Raw genomic sequence first — 11,397 nt, forward strand, 5'->3', positions numbered from 1 at the left:
CTTTCCGGTATACTATTTTGTACTATACAGTACTTTCTCCCTATAAAGGAGAGAGGTATCCATCCAGGGCAATGACCCATCATCAAGAAGAGACTGAACTACGATTCAGATTTCAAGGTTTCCACTCAAGCTCCTAATAAAGCCCCTCACCTTTCCATTAATAGTCATAAAGCTAAGACACATTCCTTCTTCACGTTCAGACTCTTCGGAACTTTTAAAGCTGTTTAAGTTCTAAAGATTTAGGACAAGGAGAGGGGGAAGCAAATACCCTCATGCCATTATTCCCCTTTCATAGTTGGGAACCAAGGCCATTCGTGGCTCAGTACACTTCCCCAAGAAGGTGCTTAGAGCACCAAGAATAGAATCTAGGTCTCTCAACCCAGCTGTTGAGAAGGAACCACGCGGCAAGTTCAGTCAGAGTGAGTTTGCGTAAATCCAAGGTATCGTTAAGAATTATCATGCCCTGTGCACCTTGGTTTCCCCCATTATTAACTAATGACAGCGCAGTCAGGAAGAGCTTCCGAAAGATACGATTATGTCTACTTGAGCATTTGTAAAATAGATGAGTTTCAAAAGCACTGAGCGTGCAGAATTAGTAAAACTAAAAGAATACAGAAACACTTTGAAACACGTTTTGGGGACTGAGGGGCAGCGGCAGTATCAGAATTCCTGCTGAGATGAAAACAGAGAGCGATGAATAGGGAGTGCTCTGGGAAGAAGCTGAGGAATAATTTAAGGGTGGAAACTGCTACCTCAGAGATTTTAAACTTGGCACATCCAACACTTCTCAAGGAGTCTCTCCATGCTACAACAAGCAATGACGTGAGGACCACAGAGAACTAAGTCAGAGGGAGCCGGCTCGCCTTCTGCGGTCTGATGCTTCGCCCTCCAGGAATGTTGGATGGTGCACTCCAACGCAGGCTGGCCCAGAGCAAACCAACTACAATTTGAGGCCAACCTGCATTCCCAAACTAGGGGAGGTTGAGTAAATTCTTTCGGCCTTCCTAGGTCTTTAAAGATTCACTGTGATATTTTGACTATCTACCCCAAGACTGCTGGACTGTTCAGTTTATGGGCCTTGGGGTCTATATGCCCGGCTCTGCAAGGGATTTACCTGCACATGTGCTGATTTTGTTTCTACTATGCTTCGAACTCTGCCCACCATGTAATAGGTGCTTTACAAATTACCGCTCATTCTGTACGTTTCTGGGAATTTAATATAGTCTAGGGCCATGATGTCATGTAACACAGACCTATCAACTGGTGATACAGAGACAAGCAACCTCTGGTTGATGATTCTCCTCTCCTGCCGTGAGCTTAGTGACTCAAAATCCATATCTTAAAAAAAAATATATATATATAATATATATATATATATGTATATATAAAATATATATATAAAATAAAATCTTGGAGCCCTGATGACTATTTTTGACTGTGCAGTAAGAAATGATTGAAGGATCAGGAAACAGGAAACAGCTCTGTTCAGACAATTCATGGAGAACAAGCAAGGTAAGACCTGAGTGGACCTGAAGGTGGGGGAAAAATCCCACAGATTCCTCCTCTTCTATTGAAAACCAGGGAGAGATTAGTCTGGAAAATAGCACTGCAGAGAATGAACGTTTCTGTGCTGATGAGAAAGGAGAATTAACACCCCAGCTGCTGTCTTCCTTGACTCCTTTGGATGACTTCAGTCTCTCCTTCCCCAGTGGCCCCCAGCACTGTGAGCAGGTCTTACCCAGGACCTGCTGCACTGTGACTGTGGTGCACACTCTGTGTGTATCTATCCCACTGTACCATGCCTGTCACAAGGCAAACTCTCAGTCAATGCTGAATATGAAATGAGGAAAGTCAACTGGAAGATAAAATTTAAGAACTATAGGATAAAGTGCAAATGCAACCACGTCCATAATAAACATGGAAAGGCGGGAGTTCAATTGGATCCAGTTTCTGGGCTGGGTCTTAGGGGACAAGAAGGGGCAGAGAAGAGGCTCCGGCAACCAGGACTCCTCCATCCTCCGTGAGGATATTCAAGCCCTGCTGGCCAAGATGTGCACACAGAGTTGGAATCTGGCCCTGGGGAAAATCAAAGACTTACACACCCTTGTCTGGTCTGCTTTCTTAAACTTCAGGTTCTATTTCTGGTTATAGTGGTCCTGAGACAGATGAACCAATGGAAAGAATACAGAATTGAAAGTGAAAGAGACATGAGTTCTCTGCTTACCTCTGGCACAGTCACCTCGGACAAGACATTTCACCTCTCAGATCATTAGCTCCCACAACTATAAAATGAGAGGATTGGATTAGAGGAATTCTGAAGTTCCGTCCAGGGAAATTCTAGAATTGCCTAGTCCCTCTCTCTGTCTAGATTCTATTACCTTACAAGAATATTGTCTTAATGGTTATGATATACATGGGATTTGGATTTAGAAAAGAAAGAGAATATCTTAGCTGATGTTAAAAACAATTTAAAGTCTGAATATACAAAACAAGAGAAGAAAAATGTTAAGAATCTCAGTATGGGGGGATTCACCATACTAGACTGGATCGAGAAAAGGGGATGCCCATTAACTTGTCTCCAAAATCTTCTGATCATTGAGTGGAACAAAGAAATTTTGACAAGATTCTTGGGCAGTAAGAAAGCATGTTGTTGGAAAGGGGCAAGAATCAGTATCCATTCCATTTCATAGTCAAAGAAACTAAAGTTCAGAAAGGATGGATAACTCACTCAAGATCACACTGTGAAGGGGAAGTCACACCTGACTCCCAGGTATCCTGTCTCCACCCAATTATGTTGTTCAAATTTGTCCATGAAGAAACCACCACTGCTTCTGATACACATGAGAACATGGCGCCCCAGCCCAGCAGAACTGTCTCCTGGCCACCTTGACTTTCATGCTAAAATCACACCTGCTAAACATTTCTGTAATGCGGTCAGTACAGAAAGTGACCACACAAATGATACAGAGACTCTTCAGAAGATTTCTTGTGGTCACAGACACTTCCACTGGCCTGGGGTTAGGAAATCTGGTTTACATTCCTTTTTCCCTCATTTTAGGATCTTGTAACCAATTGCCTTCTTTAGGAGTCAAAAGACTTATCAGAGAAACTTATAAAGTGTAAAATGACCCAAATCAACGTATATAAAACATTACGAGAAGAATTCTTTGTCTGGTATTACTAGTTATCTAAAGAAACTACCCTTATCTACTTTTTAAATGTGTGTGTGTGTATATAGACATATACACACAAACACATATATATTTTAAATGTGTACATATATACTTACACACACATTTTAAATATATATTAAAATATATATGATAGTATTAACACATACAATACACCATTCTTATAGAATTATATATCTATGTATGTATATATGTGTGTATATGTGTATGTACATGTGTATATATACATATATACATACTTACATATACATATATACATATTTATGTGTGTGTGTGTATATATATATATATTTTTTTTCAGTCTAGCTGGGAAATCTGTTTCAAAATCAACTCCTGCTCTCCTTGGACTTGATATATAGCCAAGCAAGCCATTCTCGATTAACACATCTCCCTCCTGGAAAAGTCACAGAATAACTTTATTGATTTCCCTTTACCCTTCTCCACATTTCTCTGCTGAAATGTTGTCTTAACTCTTAAATGTAAAAGGAAAAGGAAAAGAAAATTAAAATAAAGAGATTTGTCTCTTTAGGACCATCTTTATCTTCTTATATTCTTATCTTCTAAAAAAATTTTTTTTAAAGAACAGGCTACTTGTGTGCGGTATCTATGTAGTAAAGACAAGACAGGATGATATATTTCCCAAGGTTTTTAGGCAACAGATTTCTTTACACTGAAACCTGTGTTTTACACACAATGCTGGACTCAGTTCTACATAAACCTCTTCCTCTCCTCATTCTCTTATGACTTGGCCAGCCATCTTTGAAAACTGCCAAGACTTTTTGGCAAATGGTCCCTCCAACGTTTCAAAGAGCATGCCCAATACATCAGAATATAGGGGATGTTTACTTCTCCTCATATCATTCTACCGCAAAAGATCCCAACATGATTAAGTTTTGTAAATGTAGAAAATTCTTTACTTATAAAGATTTAAGATCGTTGATGCAGTTTAGAAGTTTCCCTGATGCAGTTTTAGAAATGTAAAGAGGAGTTCCTCCAGGCAGAGTCTTTTGGCCTCGATCTTTCAAGATTACTGGGGAAGGATAATCCAGAGCCTGCCTCTTATTCTCCTTTCAGCTTCTGAGCTGGCCTGTGCCCTGGATTCTGACTGTGGGACAGGGGTCGGGTAAAGGTAGTAGAAAGAAACAGAGAAGGGGACACTGGGGGGCTTCAATTAAAAGCTCTAAAAACACCTTTTCCATTTTCTTCTTTTTTTCCCCTCAGAGTTAGCTCTACTTACTCTAATGGCTGAGTTCATAAGAGACTAGCCAAATTTTTATTTCTTTCCATTCTTTTTTAGCATCCACAGCTTTTCCATGGAAGTGAAGGGAAGAGCTGACTTATTTACAACACAATCACAATCTGATTCTTCACTTTAAGTGAATAAAGACACCTAGTGAAATACGTGGATTGTGACACAAATGAACCTATCTAGGAAACACAGGCAGACTCACAGGCACAGGGAACAGACTTGTTGGTTGCCAAGGGGGAGGGGGTTGGGGGAGAGATGCACTGGGAGTTCGGGGTTCGTAGATGCAAACTGTTACACACAGGATGGATAAACAACAAGGTCCTTACTGTATACCACAGGGAACTATATTCAATACGCTGAGATAAACCATAATGGAAAAGAACATAAAAAAGAATATAAATATATGTATAACTGAATCACTTTGCTGTATAGCAGAAATTAACACAGCATTGTAAATCAACTATACCTCAATAAATTTTTTTTTTTAATTGAAAGCTTATGAGAACAAACCGTCACTCAGAAACTTAAGTACAGAAAGAGGATGAAAGCCTGGGACTAAAAAAAGTTAAAATGATGGCAATGCTGAGCGAACAATTTAGTAGAGCGATTATTAACAATATGACAAATATCTACTTCCAATGTACAAATGAAATACACTCAAAACCACAAAAGGACAGTGATGCTGCCCTGAGGTTTAATCACACGACCTTTTTTTTTTTGAGCAAAATACTTTTATCTTCCATGCATTTGCAAGCTTAAGTTTTAATTAAATGCCATTTTATTTTTGACTAACTAGTTTATCTTCTTTTCATTTTCTCGTTGCTCTGCACAGTTTGAATTAAAGACAGTAATTCAGAAGTGTTATGGGTAAAAGTGGGTAGAAAAGCATGCTGAGAATTGGGTTATCTTGTTGAAATCAAGTTCACCTCTGTGTTGTGCAGGATGAAGGATGGGGAAATGTGTCCTAACATCTTGCTGTATCTGTCCCAACTCATTCCTTTCATAGGGCCTCAGCAGGGGAATTACATAGCAATGCAACTTGCATCCTGGTTTAATAGGAAAGTCTCTGGAGGACATTTCTAAGAACAGCCCCCCTCAGGGCAAAGTAGCCAAGATTGAACATTGTAAGAGGAAACAGTTTCCTTAGGCAATATATTATAGGTTCTTTGTTGAAACTGACAACAGTACTCCAGCTGCAGGCAAGAGGGTCCCTTCTGTCTCTGGATAAAGAGAACTGCAGAAGTTGGTCCTGTTCAGGCAGTGAAGAGTACATGTTCAGTTTCTAGGATCTAATAAATAGGAAGGTCTTTCTTGGGCTTCGGCAGCACCCAGACAGAACACAACAAAATCACCACAGTTTGAAGCTACCATGTAAGAAAGTTCAGAACTTCACATCCATCCATCCATCCATCCATCCATCTATCCATCCATTTCTTTCATTTATTCAGCAAGATTTTAGAAAACACTCTCCTATGGACTGTGCTTTGCCTACGCATCGTGTTAGGTGGGACGGAAAAAGTGGTTACATTCTGCCCTTCTTTTCTTCCCAGCTCCTACTCTTCCTATATTTCCCTTGATTTCAACTGCCTACTCAAAAATCTCAACTGAAAACAGCTTCCAAGGGGTCATGAATTTATGCCATTTTCTTCTCTCTTACCTCCATGTGGAATATCATCTGATCCAGGTTTTCATGATAGACATTACTAATTCTAAGTCTCAACAACATACTCCCCTCAACAAATATGAAGCTCAGACCACAAAGAAGCCATTATCTACTCCTTAAAGCAAGAAAGATACCCATGTTGATCTCTGACATTTAAAAGGCAGGGATGCTTTTTAGATTTTTTTTTTCTCCTAATGTGAACAGCTCCGAGAGATTTGCTACACTTTTTAGTCAGAAAAAAACCTAGAGCTCTGGGTGCCTAAGGGAGTTATTCCAACCAAGACTAGAATTTCAAGAGAGAGAATTGATCCAGCTCCCGTGTCTGGTGATTATAATACGTGAAAGCATCACCCTCACCATGGCAGACCACAGGGAATGATCAGTGTGAATTGCTAAGTTGTCACCTCAATGATGCGCTGCAAACAGTTTCCCTAGAGAAGTAGCAAGTTCCTGAACACAGTATCATATGCAAATAAATAAACAAATGCTATTATTGTTATTTTTTATTTTTTTCACATTGGGAAGACGTCAGAAACATCCTGTTTCAATTGACAGGCTGAAATCACAGAAAAACTTCTTCCCGTCCCAGTTCTTTGGCTAAGATGTATTGGTAAAATGGTTCATTATTCATTTTTCTACTTGGGAAGAGCTGCGTTATCATAGGCAATCCAGATCTAGGTGACTTACAGAGTACTGTTGTGTTGAGAGAGAAAATAGACTGAAGATAGAAACATCTTAGTTGGCAGCAGCAGAGACGCTATACGATTGGATCTGGTGTTTGACCTATCTTGTACCAAGGCATAAGGAGAAGGACTGCATTGCACAAAATAGCCCACAGATCTTTCTAAACAGAACCAATATGAAACATCCATAAAGGTAAGATCAGCTGTCAGGAAAGATCCTCTTCTTTCACATCAAGTCGTGGAAATTGTTTGAGTTATCGTGGTCTTGGCCTCTTAATTTCCTTTATGCTATTGGGTAGGGACTCAGGAACCAAGGATGCCTCCAATTAGCCAGAATGGTGGTAACTGATATCATCAAAAGAATGACAGGGCTGTAGACAAAAGGCTGATGAAGAGTAGTGGGAAGACCACAGGGAGTTATGCAGCATACTTTGAGATAAGTCTCTTTTGGATCTTTTATGCTTCTTCTGTCTATTTCATGCTATAAGTGGAACATGTACCCAGGGAATATTTTGTAGTTTTTCTAAACTTACAATGATTCCAATGCTCATTTAGGGAGACCACAGAATATTCTACTCTAGCGAAGTTTAAAGGGAACTTGGGAAAATCCATGAAGTGTCTTGTAGAAAACCAAATGGGCAAAAGTACGACTGAAACCAAGAGCATGGATGATGGGATCATTCAGACTTGGGTCTGAAACCCAGATCTGCCACTTAATAACTTTGTGGGCTTGGGCAAAGTACTTAACTTTTCTGAACTTCAGATTCCTGATCTGTAAAATGAGGATGATAATATCTTCTATCCCTAATTATCTTAAGGTTAAATGAGATAAGGAATATAAACTGTTGATCACAATGTCTGGCACATAGTAAGTGCTCAAAAACGTTAGTTCCTTTATTTCTCTTCCTTTATTAATGCGTGCGTTCCAAGTTTCCATTTAACCTCTCTTCTCTGAGTTCACAGAATACTGATTTTTCTGTACTGTGCAGCGTCTATTCAATTTAATAGTTTAAAAATTATTCTAAATATAAGACATAGAAGGAATATGAACATTGAATAATACTTGCCATTTTTGCAAAAGATGCTCATTGTCTACTGGGGAAATTAGACCCATGCTTGTGTAACTATAAATTAGACAACAACAGATGGAATAATTTGATAACTTAAATTGGGATGGAGGGTCATCTATTATGTGCCAAGCACCATAAAAGGTGGCAAAGACTCAAAGATATATAGGATGCAATCATCGAACTTCAGGGCTCTTAATTTAGTATAGGAAGAGATACATGAACAGACAACCTCAAAGGAAGGTGGAGAGGACAAATGAAACTAGATAAAGTAGTGACACAAAGGATGAGAAATCACTTCTACTGGAGGTATCGGGGAAGGCTTCACAGAAGAGAAAATATCCAGGTTAGATAAATAAAAGTAAGTAGGTTAGAACGTAAATAAAATGGAAAAATTCACTGAAAAATACAACTTACCAAAACTGACACGGGTGAAACAGAAAATCTAAATAGCCTTATATCTATGACAGCAATTAAATTCACCATCTAAACCTCTCCATAGAGAAAATGCCAGACCCAAATGGTATCACTGGTGATTTCTATCAAATATGCAAGTAAGAAATAACATTAATCTTAGAAAATTCTTCCAGAAAATAGAGAAAAAGAGAACACTTCCAAACTGAATTTTTACCAAAATTGGATAAATAACTTACAAGGCAATTACAGACCAATATCCTTCATGAACATAGATTGAACATAGATGTAAAAATCCTTAATAAAATTTTAATAAAACAAATCTAACAACATAAGAATACATCACTACCATTAGAATTTATTCCAGGAATGTAATATTGGTTTTATTGATACATTTAAGATTCAATCAATGTGATTCACCATAGTAATAGGATAGATGGAGAAAAGCATATTATTATTTCAATAGGTGCAGAAAAATCATTTGACAAATTCAACACCCATTCATGACAAAAAAAAAAAAAGAAAAAACTTTCAGCATATTAGGAATATAAATAAATTTTCTCAATCCGATGAGGGGCATTCTATAAAAAACCTATTGTCAGCATCATCTTTGATAGTTAATTATAAAATTATTTTCCCCTAAGATTGGGAACAAGGTAAAGATGCCTGTGCTTACCACTTCTAGCCAGCATTTCATTGGACATCCTAACAATTTATAATAAAGCAAGAAAAATAAAAGGCATAGATAGAAAAAGAAGTAAAATTGCCTCTATTTTAAGGGGCATGCTTGTTGATGTAAAAAATCTTAAAGGCATCTACATAGCTATGACCAGAACTAATAGGTGCATTTAGTAAAATCACAAGATACAAGATTAATACACATAAGTCAATTATATTTTTATACACTAGCAACAAATCATTGGAAATAAAATATAAAAAATCCATTTATAAGAGCATCATAAAACATAAACTACTTAGGAATAAATTTTCAAAAATATGTGCATAGTGAGTTGGATAGTGGCTCCTAAAACATATGCCCACCTGAAACTTCAGAATGTAGTCTTTTGGGGGGAAAAAGCATCTTTGCAGTTGTAAGTAAGGTAAAAATATTGAGAGGAGATCATCCTGGATTAGGGTGGTCCCTAAATCCAACAACAGCATCCTTATAAGAGATAGAAAAGGAGAAGACACTGAGACATAGAAGGAGAACACCAGGAGAAACAGAGGCAAGAAACTGGCCAAGGATGTCTGGCAGACACCAGAAGCTAGGTATGGAATGGTTTCTCCCTCAGAGTGCCCAGAAGGATCCAACCTGCCAATACCTTGATTTTGGACTTTTGGCCTCCTGAACAGTGAAAATAAATTTGTTATTTTCAGCCAAGCAGTTAGTGATAATTTATAACAGTAGCTCTGGGAAACTAGTACAATGTGTAAGAGCTTACAGTGAAAATGGCAAAATACTACTGGGAGAAGTTAAAGACCTAAAGAAGTGCAGAGACATACCAGGTTCATAGACTGGAAGACTCCAATATCATTAACATGTCAATTCTATGCAAACCTAGCTAGAGATTCAAAGTAATCTCAGCAAGTCATCACCCCCCCTTTTTTTCCTGCAAAAATTGACAAGTTTATCCTAAAATTAATATCAAAACACAAAGTTTCCAGAATTTTCAAAGTACTTCTTAAAGAACAGAGGTTTTATACTACTTTATTTCAAGATTTACTATAGAGGTATAATAATAAAGACAGCGTGGTACTGGAAGATAGAATAGACCTACAAACCAATGGAACAGAATAGAATCCAAAATAGATCTACACTTTATATGGTCAACTGATTTTTTGACAGAAGTGCCAAGGCAACTCAACGGAGGGGGTGGAGTCATTTCAACAAATGACGCTAGAACAAGTTAACTGTATAGAAAAGAAAGAACATTGACCCTTATTTCATAACACATACAAAAATTATCTCACAGTAAACAATAGACTTGAATATAAAAGCTAAAACTATTAATCTTTTAGAAGAAAATATAGGAGAAACTCTCTGAAACTTTGGGGGTAGGCAAAGATAAGAAAGAGAACACTTTCAAACTGAATTTTTACTAAAATTCGATAAATAAATGACAAGGCAATTACAGACCAATACCGTTCATGAACATAGACTGAACACAGATGTAAAAATCCTTAATAAAATTTTAATAAATCAAATCTAACAGCATAAAAAAACACATCATTACCGATTAGAATTTATTCCAGGAATAAAAGAACTGTAAGAGAAAAAATTCAATAAATTGGACTTGATCAAAACGTAAATCTTTTGCTCTTTAAAAGACACGATTAACAAAATGAAAATACACACAATAAATTGAGAGAAAATATTTGCCATGCATGTAATATGACAGATTGGTATCTAGTTTGTATATATAAGGACCTCTTATAACCGAATAATAATGACAACCTAATAAAAAAGATAAAAATTTAAACAAACTCTTCACAAAAGAAGATATACAAATAAGGACATGAAAAGATGTTCAAAGTCCTTAGTCATCAGGGAAATGCAAGTTAAAATCACAAGGAGATACCGAACCACTACATGCTCATTAGAACAGCTACCTAAGGTAGGCTACAAGGATGTCCTGTACAACACAGGGAATACAGCCACTATTTTGTAATAACTGTAAATAGAGTGTAACCTTTAAAATTGTATAAAATTAAAAAGTAAAGACTGACAGTAACAAGTTGTGACAAGAATATTGAGAAATTGGAACTCACACATGCTCTTAGTGGGAATGTAAAATGGTAAGCCATGGAGGACAACTGACAGTTAAATATATATATCTACCACACGACCCAGCAATTCTATTGGGAAATAAAAACATACATCCACACCAAAACTTACACAAAAATGTTCAGAGCGGCCCCAAACTGGAAACAACCCAAATGTATATCAACTGGAGAATGAATAAACAAATTGTGATATATCCATACTACCATAAACTACTACTCAGCAGTAAAAAGGAACAAACCACTTACACATGCAACATGGATGAGTCTCAAAATCTTTATACTGAATGAAAGAAAGCAACACAAAAGAGTACATACTGTATGATTCCATTTATATAAAACTGCAGAA

The sequence above is a fragment of the Mesoplodon densirostris genome, chromosome 7, assembly GCF_025265405.1.
Source record: "Mesoplodon densirostris isolate mMesDen1 chromosome 7, mMesDen1 primary haplotype, whole genome shotgun sequence".
Classification (NCBI taxonomy): Eukaryota; Metazoa; Chordata; class Mammalia; order Artiodactyla; family Ziphiidae; genus Mesoplodon; species Mesoplodon densirostris.